Source organism: Lithobates pipiens, unplaced genomic scaffold (assembly GCF_037356315.1).
Source record: "Lithobates pipiens isolate NorthernLeopardFrog02 unplaced genomic scaffold, aLitPip1_a1.2 Scaffold_13, whole genome shotgun sequence".
NCBI classification, from domain to species: domain Eukaryota; kingdom Metazoa; phylum Chordata; class Amphibia; order Anura; family Ranidae; genus Lithobates; species Lithobates pipiens.
The window spans coordinates 181,593,426-181,609,048 of record NW_027507718.1 but is presented as its reverse complement, the minus strand read 5'-3'; the positions used below and the strand labels follow the sequence as shown (position 1 = coordinate 181,609,048).

The 15,623-nt window shown below is 43.2% G+C and overlaps 1 long non-coding RNA gene across 1 annotated transcript in view; it reads left to right on the top strand.

Annotated features, from left to right (window-relative positions):
• Positions 1-15,623, top strand: part of LOC143974489 (uncharacterized) — a 144,527-nt gene that overhangs the window by 43,186 nt on the left and 85,718 nt on the right. The window lies entirely within an intron of this gene.

Here is a 15,623-nt window from a genome sequence, read left to right as displayed (position 1 = left end):
GGGATTGTTAAACACAGGGATTGGGGAGCTGGACACTGCCAGCGGGACATGTACTAATACAAAAAAAAAGAAAATTAAAAATACCATTCAGAAATTGCTGACACACCCATCTGACCAACCTCCTCCTGTGTACTTTGCAATATGGGAAGCAGATTTGGGACTTTCATGGACCAACAGAGAGGAGCCTGAAACCTGCTCATTCTGTCGCTACTGCAAACCCAGGAAACTGGATTTAAAATTAAATTTTGCTGGTAAAGGGCCTCCAGAGCCTTAAATAAGCTCTTTCTGCAGTCCACCCCACTATGTTGTTGATGTCAGCAATATGAGGGTTCATGCTAGATATGTTTTGAAGTTGTCCAGAACTACACACCTTCTGGAAGCAGATGGGTGACATATCTTTCAAACTAATGGATGTCAACTTGGTGAGCAACCCAGCAGCCTTTCTTCTACACCTTGCCCCACTCTTGACAAAATGTTACAAATGTTCCCTGTTGATACACCTTCTAAATCCAGCCAAAGCGTGTATACTTATTTACTGCAAAAAGATAATGGCACCTCTGATCAGCCTATAGCTGCGTAAGATTGACGAAACTGCCCTCGTGGAAGGAATGTTCGCTTTGTTGAATGGGAAGGAGATAGTGTTTTGCAAAACCTAATTCTGCTGGTTTGATTTTACGTTTCTCCTGAGTACCGTATGCTGATGTCCTTGGCCAATGGCTAGTCTCTGTGGAGCTATAATCTTAATCACCTACTGCCGCCCTCTTTGTGAAGATATTGAGGGATAGGCTTCCCCCAGAGACCACCATGCCTTTTTACCCTATTTTGTCTCCTTCTCTGTTTTGTTCCTGCTCATCTTCCTCCTTGCTTCCAGTACTCTTTGTAATACTCTTTTTCACCTCGCCCTTTGATTTTGTATTTAAATGCCATTATAATCTTATACGCTGTGGGCTTTGTTTCTGTTCTGCCCCTACTGATCAAATCGAGAAGAGTCTTTGACTTGCATGTTTTCTGCTGTCCCATGGATAACAGGATATTTAACTATATTTGATATAAATGGCAATCATTGTTGTCTATATCACCCTTATTCAGTCAGATTATGCATTCCATTTGGCCCATGATATTGTTTTTGTGAAATTGGCAACTTCATTGTGTCTACTCATTCATACTGTACAGTCTTTCTGTTGGCAGAACATTATGTTTCTGTGTTTTTGCTATTCAACTACTCTTTATAAAACTTTAGATAAAGAAATTAAATAAAAAAATAAATTTAGCAGTGAGCAGCACTTTTTAAAAAAGGCTTAAAGGGCAACATTAAAAAGCAACAATTCCTTCAAATAGCATGCTTGGGGGATTCCCTAAACCTGAGAAATAGTGTACCTGTATAAGCCACTAAAGAAAAAGTGGCATTTACAAAGGACACAAATACCATTTAAATTGTCAGTAAATAACAGATCCAGGTCACTTGTTCTGTTAAAAAAAAAAAAAAAAGTCTGGGAATTGCCATCAACATTTTGTAAGGCAGACCCCTGGCAAAAAATGGTGTAGGGTCCCCCAAAACACACATGGTGAGGAAAAAAAATATTTGATCCCCTGTTGATTTTGTACATTTGGCCATGGACAAAGAAATGATCAGTCTATAATTTTAAAAGGTACGTTTATTTTAACAGCGAGAGACAGAATAACAACAAAAAAATCGAGAAAAACACATTTCAAAAAAGTTATAAATTGGTTCTCATTTTAATCACTTCAGCCCCGGAGGATTTGGCAGCTCAATTTTTTACAATTTGGCACTGCACTGCTTTAACTGGTAATTGCGCGGTTATGCAATGTTGTATCCAAACTAAATTTGCGTCCTTCTTTTTCCCACAAATAGAGCTTTCTTTTGATTGTATTTCATTGCCTTTGTAATTTTTATTTTTTGTGATATAAACGGAAAAAGACCGAAAATTTGGAAATAAAGTGATATTTTCTACATTTTGTTATAAATTTTTTTTAATAAACTACATTTTAGTCATGCATTTAGGCCAAAATGTATTCAGCCACATGTCTTTGGTAAAAAAATGTCAATAAGCGTATATTTATTGGTTTTCGCAAAAGTTATAGCGTCTATATATAACTGGCTATCTAATTTCTTGAGGTGCTAAAATGGCAGAGCAATAAATTTTTTTGTCACAAGTGATTGAAAAATGACAAAAAAATAAATAATTACCCAAAGTTGTCACTAAATGATATATTGCTCACACATGGCATGGTTATGTGTGTAATTACACCCCAAAATACATTCTGCTGCTTCTCTTGAGTCTCACTTGTGAGACTTTTTAGGAGCCTAGCCGCGTACAGGACCCCCAAAACCAATCATTGCCTTCTGGATTTCTAAGGGTGTAAATATTTGATTTCACTCCTCACAACCTATCACAGTTTTGAAGGCCAGAAAATGCCAAGATAGCACCCCCCCCCCCCCCCCATGGCCCCATTTTGGAAAGTAGACACCCCAAGCTATTTGATGAGAGGCATGTTGAGTCCATGGAATATATTATATTTTGCCACAAGTTGTGGGAAAATTACATTTTTTTTTTTTTTGCACAAAGTTGTCACTAAATGATCTATTGTTCAAACATGCCATGGGCATATGTAAAATTACACCCGAAAATACATTTTGCTGCTTCTCCTGAGTATGGGGATACCACATTTGTGAGACTTTTTTGGAGCCTAGCTATGTACAGGACCCCGAAAAGCAATCACCGTCTTCAGGCTTTCTAAGGGTGTAAAATGATGATTTCACTTCCTCACTACTTATCACAGTTATGGCTATGAAATGACAAGATAGCACAAAACCCCCCCCAAATGACCACATTTTGAAAAAAAAAAGACCCTTCAAGCTAATTGATGAGAGGCATGTTGAGTCCATGGAATATTTTATATGTTGCCACAAGTTTCAGGAAAATTACATATTTTCTTTTTTTTACACAACGTTGACATAAAAATTATATATTGTTCAAACATGGCATAGTAATATGTAGAATTACACCCCAAATACATTTTGCTGCTTCTCCTGAGTACGAGGATACCACGTGTGTGGAACTTTTTGGTAGTCTAACCATGTACAGGACCACGAAAACCAATCACCGCCTTCAGGCTTTCTAAGGGCATACATTTTTTATTTCACTCCTCACTGCCTATCACAGTTTCAGAGGCCTTGAAAAGGCCAGTTGGCACAAACCCCCCCAGATGACCCCATTTTGGAAAGTAGACACCCCAAGCTATCTGCTGAGAGACATGTTGGGTATTTTGTAGATCTCACTTTTTGTCACAAAGTTTTGAAAATGTAAAAAAGAAAAAAAAAATGTTTTGCTTTCCTTTCTTCATTTTCAAAAATAAATGAGATCTGCAAAATACTCACCATGCCTCTTAGCAAATACCTTGGAGTGTCTACTTTCCAAAATGGGGTCATTTTGGGGGGTTTTGTGCTATCTGGACTTTTCAGGGCCTCGTTAACTGTGATAGGTAGTGATGAGTAAAATCACAATTTTATGCCTTTAAAAAGCCTGAAGGTGGTGATTGGTTTTCGGGGTCCTGTACAAGGCTAGGCTCCAAAAAAGTCTCACACATGTGGTATCCCTTTGCAAAGGAGAAGCAGCAGAATGTATTTTGGGGTGTAAGTTCACATATGCCCATGGCATATTTGAGCAATAGATCACTTAGTGACAACTTTGTGAAAAAAAAATGTTTTACATTTTCCTGCAACTTGTGGCAAAATATAAAATATTCCATGGACTCAACATGCCTCTCATCAAATAGCATACCTATCAAAACTGTGATAGGTAGCGAGGAGTAGGGGTGGGCTATCTGTTCGAGTCGAACATGCGTTAGACTCGAACATTGGATGTTCGCCCATCCGGCGAACAATTTGGGGTGTTCGCGGCAAATTCAAAAAGCAGCGGAACACCCTTTAAAAGTCTATGGGAGAAATCTAAAGTGCTAATTTTAAAGGTTAATATGCAAGCACCTGTCATGGAGAGGGTCTGTCAATGTGACTCATAATGGGACATGTCATGTCGGTGAGGTGTCATCGTCATCTATGCTGCTGTCAGTGTCACAGTGAGAGTCAATTTCATGCATGGGTGCCTGCCCATTCTAATTTCTTGTCCTGTCCCTGAGCTACTCACTTACTATTTAGAAAATAAAATATTAAATGTTTTTACCTTAATATCCACCTTAAATCTCATTTCTAATTGCATATTGTACTTGTTTGTAGTCTAAATACTGAAATTTGCACTTAAAACTGTAATTTTGGAAATTTTGGAAATGCCAGTAAATTGTTTGCTGTGCCAGTAAATTTTGGGTGTCGTGTCAGTAAATTTCAATCTCGTAGATTGGCAATACTGAGTGGGACACTACTTGTCCTTGCCCTTTTGCCAGCTTGAACTGCACTTATGGGACTCGCCACATCACCACATGTTACTGCAGTGCTGGATGTATGACCAGGATGTACTAGGCCGCTGGTGCTTGCCAGTTCACCAGAAGGAATAGCGCTGCTAGTACTGACTCACTGCTCCATTCGAGGAATCTGCAGTTCTTGCACCTCAACGACAGCAGAAGATAGGGGTCTGGTACGCCTGACCTTGGCAGGGACCACAACTCCGTTGTCAGAGCTATCTGTCAGGCTGCTGTCTGCAGATTCGTATTCTGAGCCTGAATCTGACAGATGAGTGACTTCCTCTTCACTATCTGTCATGCTCAGAAACGTGTAGGCCTCTTCCCTAGTGTACCTTCGGTTTGACATTTTGGTCTCTAAATTTACTTGTACACTAATGAGACTCACACACAAAAAAGCTCCTGACTGTTAGCGACTGATTCAAACGCTACCAAAAAACTGTTAGCATTCACAGGGATCAGGCCTGACTCAGATATCGATCCATTCAGACACTATACTACTAGGGGAGGCGTATGGTATGTGTGTGGGTGTTAGCGGTACTGGCACTAATCTGACGCTGCCTGGGGCGACGCAGAACCTATCTGACGCTATAACCTAACTTTGATCACCTGCCGGGTGATCAGGGGGTTAAACCTTTATTGGGTAAAATATGGCGGGTGCCGTGACGCTATTAAAAATAAACTAGTTAAACTGCGTCACCCGTGACACTTATACTGTGATCACAGGTGATGGGGTAATCAAGGGGTTAAACCTTTATTGGGGGGTTAGGGGGCTCCCTAGACCTATCTGGGCCTAATGCCTTGTACACGCGGTCAAAAATTTCGACAAAAAAGGTCTGATCGGATTATATTGTCGTAAAATCCAATTGTGTGTGGGCTCTATCGGACTTTTTCCTTCGGAAATTGCAACAGTAAAAGTTTTGAGAGCAGGATCTCAAATTTTCTGACAAAAAATCCAATCTGACTTTTCCGATCGTTTGTAGAGAATTCCGATTGAAAAAAGTGGCACGCATGCTCAGATCAAATTACGAGAATAAAGCTACTGGCTACTAGCCTCAACATAGTCCCGTCATAATGAATGAACGTCATCACGTTCCGAACGATCGGATTTTCCGACAACTTTGTCCGACCGTGTGTATGCAAAAATCTGATTGCTCTTCTGGATGACACAGTGACAGGTGGTGAAAGAGTTAACTGGGGGGGGGGGGCTGATTGAGCGGTGAATTGTGTGCCTATGTGACCTGGTGTCAGTGTAGTGTTGGTGCCACTCACTGTTCGATGCTCTCTCCTCTCGGTCTGGAACGAAAAGACCGACACGAGGAGAGATGACATTACTTCCCCTGTCAGTGTTTACAATTACATGACAGGCAAAGGATTTCATATGCCAGGAGCGGTCACCGGGTCCACGCCAGATTTCATTGGCCTGGGCCTGGGGATTGATCAGTTCCTGATTGAATCCGATCATCATGGGGCACCCCCCAGCCGGCCACATGCATCACATATACTAACGTGATTTCGCACAGCCGGACCAGCCTGCCCCAGTAAAACTGCTGAGGCTGGTCTGGAACTGGTTAATGAGTGAAAGAAGTATTGGACCTCTTTGCAAAACATGACTTAGTACTTGTTGGCAATCACAGAGGTCAGAGGTCAGTTGTTTCTTGTAGTTGGCCACTATCTTTGCACACATCTCAGAAGGGATTTTGTCCCATTCCTCTATGCAGATCCTCTCCAAGTCATTAAGGTATCAAGGCTGACATCTGGTAACTCAAACCTTCAGCTCCTTCTACATATCTCCTATGGGAATAAGGTCTGGCTGGGCCACTCCAGGACCCTAATGTGCTTCTTCTTGAGCCACTCCTTCGTTGCCTTGGTCGTGTGTTTTGGGTCATTGTCATGCTGGAATACCTATTCACGACCCATTTTCAATGCCCTGGCTGAGCGAAGGAGGTTCTCACCCAAGATTTGACGGTACATGGCCCCGTCCAATGTACTTTTGATGCGGCAAACTTGTTCTGTCCTCTTAGCAGAAAAACACACCAAAGCATCATGTTTTTGATGGTGGGATAGTGAGTTGAGTTGATGCCAAAGAACTCAATTTTGGTCACATCTGACCACAACACTTTCACCCAGTTCTCCTCTGAATCATTCAGATGTTCATTAGCAAACTTCAGACGGGCCTGTACATGTGCTTTCTTGAGCAGGGGGACCTTGTGGCAGAATTTCTGTCCTTCACGGTGTAGTGTATTACCAAGTGTTTTCTTGGTGACTATGGATTTTCCTGTGTAGTTCTGGGCTGAGTCATTACCATTCTCATGATCATTGAAACTCCATAAGGTGAGATCTTGCCCCAGACCGAGGGAGATTGACAGTTATTTTGTGTTTTTTCTATTTGCAAATAATCACACCTACCGTTGTCACCCTCTCACCAAGCTGCTTGTTAATGGCCTTGTCAGGTCAGATCCTAGAGTCACAGCTGCCTGGGTGCAGAAATATTTCTGGCACCCTCACATGGGCGTGGTCATCTTACTAACTCCTCCCCTTTACTAATGTTTCTATTGCAACAATCCACCTCTCCCTCTGTAAGCCCCACCACTTTGTTTTATAGCACAGTGGCAGCATTTGATGGGCACAGTGGCAGTGTTTGATGGCACAGTGGCAGCGTTTGATGGGCACAGTGGCTGCGTTTGATGGCACAGTGACAGCTTTTGAAGGGCACAGTGGCTGTGTTTGATGGGCACAGTGGCAGTGTTTGATGTGCACAGTGGCTGTGTTTAATGGGCACAGTGGCTGCCTTTGGCTGCATTTGATGGTGGCAGTATTTGATGGGCACAGTGGCAGCTTTTAAAGGGCATAGTGGCAGCTTTTGATGGACACAGTGGCTGTGTTTGATGGCACAGTGGTTGTGTTCAATGGGCACAGTGACTGTGTTTTATGGGCACAGTGGCAGCTTTTGATGGGCACAGTGGCTGCATTTGATAGGCACAGTGGCTGTGTTTGATGGGCACAGTGGCTGTTTTTGATGGGCACAGTGGCAGCTTTTGATGGGCACAGTGGCTGCATTTGATGGCACAATGGCTGTGAAGATGGCAGAGGTGAGAGGAGCTTGTTTTCTACCCGCGGAGTCGGCGTGCCCTGAATGCTGGGGCAGCCGTGGCGTCCCTGACTGACGTCACTGGTTGCTAGCTAGGCGCCGGCCGGGCGGCCAACAATTCTAGCAAGTGAAGTGAGCAACCAGTGTGCAGTCATCTTGGGTGCCCCTCTTCTGCACACAAATTACAGCACCGGGGTGAGGTTCACCCCACCCAGGACCGGTCCTGGGCCTTGTAGTCCATTCCAGCATTGTGTAAGTCTACAATCTTGTCCCTGACATCCTTGGACAGCTCTTTGGTCTTGACCATGGTGGCGAGATTGGAATCTGATTGATTGATTGCTTCTGTGGACAGGAGTCTTTTATTACAGGCAACAAGCTGAAATTAGGAGCTCCCCCTTTAAGAGAGTGCTCCTAATCTCAGCTTGTTACCTGTATAGAAGACACCTGGGAGCCAGAAATCTTCCTGATGGATAGGGGATCAAATACTTATTTCACTCATTAAAATGCAAATCATTTTATAACTTTTTTGAAATGTATATTTCTGGATATTTTTGTCTCTCACTGTTAAAATAAATCCACCATTAAAATGATAGACTGATCATTTATTTGTCAGTGGGCAAACATACAAAATCAGCAGGATGTAAAATACTTTTTACCCTCACTGCACCAGATCCTTAGGGTTTGATATGGATTTGTATACCCCAAGCAAAAAACAGTGTGCCTCTCCCCCCTAAATTCCATGCTAGGCCCTCTTTTGAGTATACAGTCTGGCTGTCCAGGAAATTGGTGAGTGTGAGCCCCCCTCCTGAAACTTAACAGGCAACATGGAAAGGTGCCTTACCGGGGAGGGGGGCCTTGCAAAGCACCTTGTCTCAATATCGGTGAGAAAAGGGGCCTCATCCCCACATCCCTGGCCCAGTGAATATGAGGTCTGTGGGGAAAAGGGGAGGGGTGAATTATCTGAATATGGGGTGGGCAGAAATGCCTCTTCTAGATAAGTGGGGAATTACATAGTACCTCTTAATACTTAAACACAAAAAAAGTAAAAAAATAAACACACACACTGTACATAGTCCTTTATTGAAAGAATAATATTAAGGTCCCACAATGTCCAAAAAAAAATCTTGTGTCTTTGGGGGGAAGGGCGGCCATGCATTGCTGGGACATCATTTACAACAGTAGCTGTTTGTTGAAAGGGCTACGCCCTGTGGGTGGTCTCTGGACAATAGCATGGGGGAGCTCTATTGTTTTGAGATGAAAAGATCAAGCATGCAAGCAACATTGTCTTGGTCCTGTCTATCTGTTGACCTTCCAACTTTCAGAGCCAAGTATTGTGTTGTATTTGGGAACAAGAGTGTATGTTTGAGCCGTGTTATTTTGTGTTTTATGTAACTTTGGCATTTTTGGATGTGTTGTTTTGTTGGAGAGCCTGTATTTTAGGCTTCCTATGGGCCCTAGTTGATGTAGCCTAAAGTTTTTGTCTACGGTTAAGTGTTCATTTGGTGTCTCAATTGTGTAGTCCGTTTTTGTGGGGAGAAATTTTGGTTTTCTAGTGAAAAAATCTCGGTTTGTGCTGATTTTGGCAGGATCAGAATTTCAGGTGTTAATGCCACCATTTTGTCGTGCTTTCGTCGGCTATTTTGCTGTAGTCCAGATTTCTTCCACCATTTTGTCATGGCCTGATTTTTGTTTGTTGCAACTGCAATTTCATGTCTGCTGTGTTTTGTTTTTAGGTGGAATTGCTCTGCTTTTGGGCCAGGTTTCAGCTTTTATTGAGGGTAACCATCTTTTTGCAGGCGTTTCAGTTTTTGGCTTTAGTTACATTGTTGTTGTGTGGTATTTTGGTCTCAAAACTTGTGTGATCTGACTGCCCAGGAGATATGGGAGTCTGAATGCCCAGGAGAAATTAGATTTCCTCCCATTTACAATATGGGGGTTTATTCCACCCTTTCCTGGACAAAAGGTTTTTAGACATGTTGAAGTTTCTTATATTATATTATAAAGTCCAGAGGGGTAGCCATAGCTATTCCAGACTCCCCCCCCCCCCCTTCCTTTCCATTGATATGTAAATAAACCAGTTAAATGGGTTTTTGGAGAATCAACAGAGAACTGGATGTGATGTATGCAACAGGAAGTTCTTTGCAGGATATGATGTATCAACTGGAAGTTGGTGGGAGAGGCTTGGGGTCTTTTGAAACAAGCATGTGGACAAAGGGACTTATGTTTGGAAGGACAATGAAAATCACTTTGTATTTTAAGTTTAATTCCAGTTGTTTTATTAAGTTTTATACTGTAATACAGTTGTGGGTAGTGAGTAAATGTGAGGCATCCACATTATTGTTGTAACATCTTGGTAGAGAGAGAAGCCACATTGTTCTTTAGTGAAAGTGGGTGTAAGTGTGCTGTGTAGTTTAGTCTGGTGATGCAGTGCACGGTCGTACAGTGAATATGCTTATGTATGCATACACTGTGAGGGGTAGAGACATAATTTGGCAGGTGATCTGTGGTTGTTGACTAATAGTTTTTCATAGTTAATCGTTGGTTGTTATTATGGATATTGCAGTGTAAACTCTGTAGTTCTGTGCCAAAAGTGTTAGGACAACAAGCCATAGAGTTAAATAATGCCTCGGTTAGGGTTTCTAGTTGGGGGACTGGACCAGATATAATGGTTGTGGGGCGGGGACCGGATGAAGGAAGGTGTGTGTGTGTGAGCGTGAGTGCAGGTGTCTCACCTCCACTCTCTATTCCTGTATGAGCTAACTTTTTTTGGAGCTGTCGCTGGCATTCTGAGGCGGGCTGTCAGGCTGGGATGTGCCGTGTGTGATCTCGGAGCAGCGCTCTCTGTCCCCCCGCCTCCCTTTGGGCAATACGTTGGAGCCTGCTGCTGGAGGCGTGTGGCGGGCGGTGCTCAAGGCCGAAGTGGAAACCGAAACCGAAAGCCGAGTAAAGCTGACCGAGATTCCGCCTGGGATATCACGGGACCTGCCAGTGCTATAGCTCTCTGCCTTGACAGTGCAGTGAGAGAGGTGTTAGGTGCGAGTGCCGCAGGGCGAGTGGGGGGACCCACTAGGCGACTCAAATCCCCCCCCCCCCTCTGCAACAGCAGCATTTAATAGCCTATTCTTAAAAACCAATAAAAATCTATAAATGAACCACCCCACTATGCTTAGCAAACGGGCACCTGATGAGATGCCATCCCAGGATTGGACCCAGAAAACTCACTCCGCAAAGGAGAAGGAGAGGGGGCGAAATAGTAAAATGGGGAGGGAGAAATATCCAGTTTGGCAGAATCACATGGGATGGAGGGGTGCGAGTAAGTTTACTAGGTCGATTATGGGTTGTTTTTTTTCTTGTTTTTTTCGTCTCCAGGTCTTTAGTATTGTATTTTTTATTTTTCCATGCAAGAAAGGAAAGTTAGTATAACCTCATGGAACGTCCGGGGCTTCGGAGATTTAACTAATAGAGCTACGGTCCTATCAACATTGGAGGGGAGGGGACCCGGACAACTCTTTTTGCAGGAAACACATTTCCCTAATTGGAAGTTCCAAGCTCAATACCACTCGCTCCATTCCTTCTATTCAAGGGGGCGAGTATTCTAGTTGGAAGAGGAGTGGCATTTTCCTGCAGAAAGAGTTGCATTGATGAGCAGGGCCACCATATATTTCTGCTCTGTTCAATTTAAAAACAACCTTATGTATTGGCAAATATCTATATACCCCCTCCTTTCAAGTTGGAGGTTTTACATTAGCTATTTGAGTTTGTATTGGACAAGGCAGGAACCCTGATAATAGCGGTAGGTGAATTTAACAAAGTATTGGATATGAGTCTAGACAGATTCCCGCTGGGAGACAGGTCCAACATAGCAGGCGAGGGTCGGCTATCCCGATTCTTAGTGGAAATGGGTCTGAGCGATATATGGTGAATGCTTCCTCCGCAAGATAGGCAGTATTCTTGCTTTTCAAGCTCTTACCTTACTCTTTCTAGAATCGACATGGCCCTGGGTAATAGGGAGGCAATACCGTTAGTAAATAATATAGAGTATGGCCCAAGAGGAGTCTCGGACTCTCTGGTACTCACAATAAATACTGGGGGTAAAGCCTACCCTAGAGAATGTAAAATCAGCCCTTGCTGACTGGAACTGATTGATAATTCTGGAGAATAAATTTTCAGATTAAGTGAATTTATACAAATCAATGCAGGCACAACACTTCTTGGGGTGAATTGGGACTCCTTGAAGGCTTATCTCAGAGGCATACTAATCCAACAAGTGGCAAGAACTAAGGGGAAATCGAGGGAGTAGGAGAGGGAAATTAGGAATGAGGTGATCCAGGCAGAGAGGCGATATGCCAAAGATCCAACCCTGGATAGACAGAAGGAATGGCTAGACAAGCAACAATGGCAACAATCTATAAAATGGCAATTACCAGGAGGACGGAGAATAGACGAATATTTCAGCAACAGTGCTATTTTGGTGAAGGGGTGAGGGTTGGTCGTAACCCTGTTGCTTTTGGTCAAATCTAATACTTCCCCTTCTACTGTCTCGGCAATCAGGACATTAAGTGGAGATACCACTACTGACGTATTAGAGATAATGCATGTATTTAGCGATTATTACAAGTCCCTGTATAAATCCGCTAGGCGAGTGGGGGGGTAACAACAGATGATCTCCTTCAGCGAATAACAATTCCGACCCTATCAAAGAAGGATAGAATGGATATAGAGGTGCCAGTGGCTCTAGAAGAGCTAAAACGGGCAGTAGCTGGGATGCCTAATCAAAAATCACCAGGCCCGGAAGGGCTGCCGAAATATACAAACGTTATGGCGAGGTACTACTACCTGAGCTGTTGAAAACATTGGGATGGGCGTTAGACTGCGGTAGACTTCCTACCTCAGTGATGGAAGCCACTATTATTGTAACACTCATAGAGGGGAAAGATCAACAGGATGTCTCCTCTTATCGCCCAATTTCATTATTATGCACCAACGTCAAAATCTTGGCTAAGGTTTTAGCAACCCATCTAAATAAATGTATACACAAGCTAATACATCCTGACCAGTTGGGCTTTTTTCCCAACAGATCAACTAGCACCAACATTAGAAGAGTTTTCTTAAACATGCAGATCCCAACTGACAACGTAGGCCCCAAGGCCATTTTGGCCTTGGATGCTGCTAAGGCCTTTGATAGTCTATGGATAGTGCTAGAGGGATTTGGGTTTAGCCCTCTTTTATTAAATGGGTGAAACTGCTCTATAGTAAACCTAGAGCAAGAATGAAGATTGGTAATGAACGCTCAGAGATGTTCTAGCTGGAGAGAGGGACGAGTCAGGGTTGTCCCCTATCTCCCCTATTGTTTGCTCTGGCAAAGGATCCCCTTGCAATCATGACTAGATCACAATTGGACATCCAGAGGTTCTGGCGCCAGCTAGAAGCAGACAAAATCTCGCTTGCGGACAATGTCTTGTTTTTTCTTGGAGATGTTCAATCTTCACTTAACACAGTAATACAAATGGTTGGCGACTTTGGGCAACTTTCTGGTCTGGTAATCAATTGGGACAAGTCAGCTCTGTACCAGTAGTCCCACTCGCTGACCAGCCACTGCCGGGAATTCCCCTCCTGAAAGTAGTGACCAAGCTAAAATATGTAGATGTTTGTATTACTAGTTATATAAACCAATATGTCAATGATAACTTAGCCCCATTACTACTGAAATTAAAACAAAAGAGTGATATTTGGTGCCGCTTCCCTCTGTCCATTGCAGGGCGTTGTAATCTAATTAATATTATATGGCTCCTGCAGATATTGTATATACTCCATAACTCCCCAACCTGGATTGGTCAGAAATGGTTTAAGACGATTGAATCCCTATATAGGGATTTAATTTGAAAGAAGGGCCAAGGATTAGCCTGCAAACCATGCAACTCCCGATTAAAGAAGGAGGGATGGCAATCCCACATCCGAGATTATATTTCTTGTCATCTCAGCTCCAATACCTAGCGGGCGGTGGAGTCCTAGGGGGTGGGACCTCCAGCAATAAAATAATGCTGATGGGGCCACACATAATATACTAGTGGAGGCATTAGAAGCAAACTCCTTTATTCGACGGTAGATCTAGTTAGTAAAGTGTGGCAGGTAACAATGGGATATAATGAGATATAACTGGGTAACTGAATATACCCCTCTATGGCATAATAAAAATCTGGTTGAAATAAGAGGTATAGAGAGACTCCGGGAATGGGAAAGACAGGGCATTAGCCGGCTAATTCAACTATATGAGGGCAATTCAACATCTCAAACAAGGTGTTTTATAAATATTTGCAGATTAGACACGCTATTCAAGCCCAATTTAGGTCTCAAACCATTGAATGGGTTCAGACTCCAGTACTCCAAAAAATAATCAAACCAGCTTCAACTAAAGGCTTAATTTCCAAGCTATATGCTAGGATGGGGGATAGAATTATGAGTGGAGCGGGGCCCCTTAAGAGCAGAGCGGGGTGGGAGAGACGTAGGGACAATAACGGTACAGGTTCTTAGAACAAGGAGGCCTGATCTCGGTTTCCCCCTCGCAGAAAGTATCCCACCTGTTCCTAATCCACAGAGTTTACCATACCTCTAAAAAAATATTCAAACTTGGATGGAAATCTAATGATGAATGCCCTAGATGTAAGGCGATGGGAGATCTTATCCATATGGTGTGGAAGTGCCCAAAGCTATTTAGATATTGGGTAGAGATAGTCGATAAATAAAATCTTCAGGACCCCATTGGAACCTGAGGCCAAGACCTGCCTATTAGGGAGCTTGGAAGAAAATATAGTTCTGCCCAATACTAAAGTGGCAGTACTGAGATGTTTGTACCAAGCGAGGAGATTAATAGCACAGAAATGGCAGGCACAGTCTCCCCCATCTGCGAAGCTCTGGATTGAGACTATCAATTCAGTGGTTTGGAGTGAGAGAGTGGTGTATATTAGACAAAATAACCTCAAGAAGTTTGTAAGACTGTGGAGTCCTTGGCTGGGGGAGATGTAGGGAGTCTGGGATAATTTCTCCCATGCTCCCCACCATACTCCCGTCTCCTCCATACATTCCCTTTCTATAGTCTCTCTTCCATATCGCTTCCCTGCCCTCAGAGTAGGGTTCTCTCTCTATCTTTGATTGCAATTGATAGACAACAGGTAACTAGATTTTCATAACTTAGGATTGGCTGGTGTGTGGTGGAGGGTTGGGACTAGATGGGGTGGGTAGGTGGGTGGGAAAGGAAATATAAAACAATAATAGCTTTTCTTTTCTTGTATTATCTGCTATGTTATATTAATCTATGACTATGTATGCTTTTAAATTTCTCAATATGAAAATTAATAAAAAGTAAAAAAAAAAAGATATACTGGTTGTAGTCCGTCAATCAATAAATGGGTGAAAGGATTTCCCTGGACGCAGAGGAAAGACGATAAGCTGATTTGAATCACCATGGGCAATGAGCAGTCTGTGCAAGGGAAGGAATGCAAGTCTTCCCACAGTCAGACGGCTCCACAGTACATGAATTCTAGTTTTGGGGCAAAGGCCATTAACCCCTTGCCGCCGAGCGTACGCAGAGTACGCAGCTTCCGGGGGTTATACCAGGATGATGCCCGCACCTGCAGGCATCATCCCGGTACTGATTTTTAGAGCAGGCGATTGGGTTTCCAGCCATAACAACCGATGCGGCTAAAAGGATGTCCCCCCCTCCCGCCGCCCCCCACCGCTCTTACCGGGGCTCCCGTTCAATCGGGAGCACCGATGCACAATCCACCGCTTCTGGCAGCTAGGGAGGGACTGGAATGAAGCCGTAAGCGGCTTCGTTCCAGTCTCCTAATTGTAAACACGGAAGCGATGTCATGACGTCACTTCCAGTTTACTCGGCTGCCAATGGCGCCGGATTTAAAAATATATACAGTATTCAGAATTGCCGAAAACGGCGATCTGAATACTTTGAAGTGTAAAGGAGGGATCGGGGGTCTAAAAGACTAAAAGACTAAAAGACTCCATAAAGAGTACCTGTCACCACCTATTACTGTCACAAGGGATGTTTACATTCCTTGTGACAGCAATAAAAGTGATATAAAAA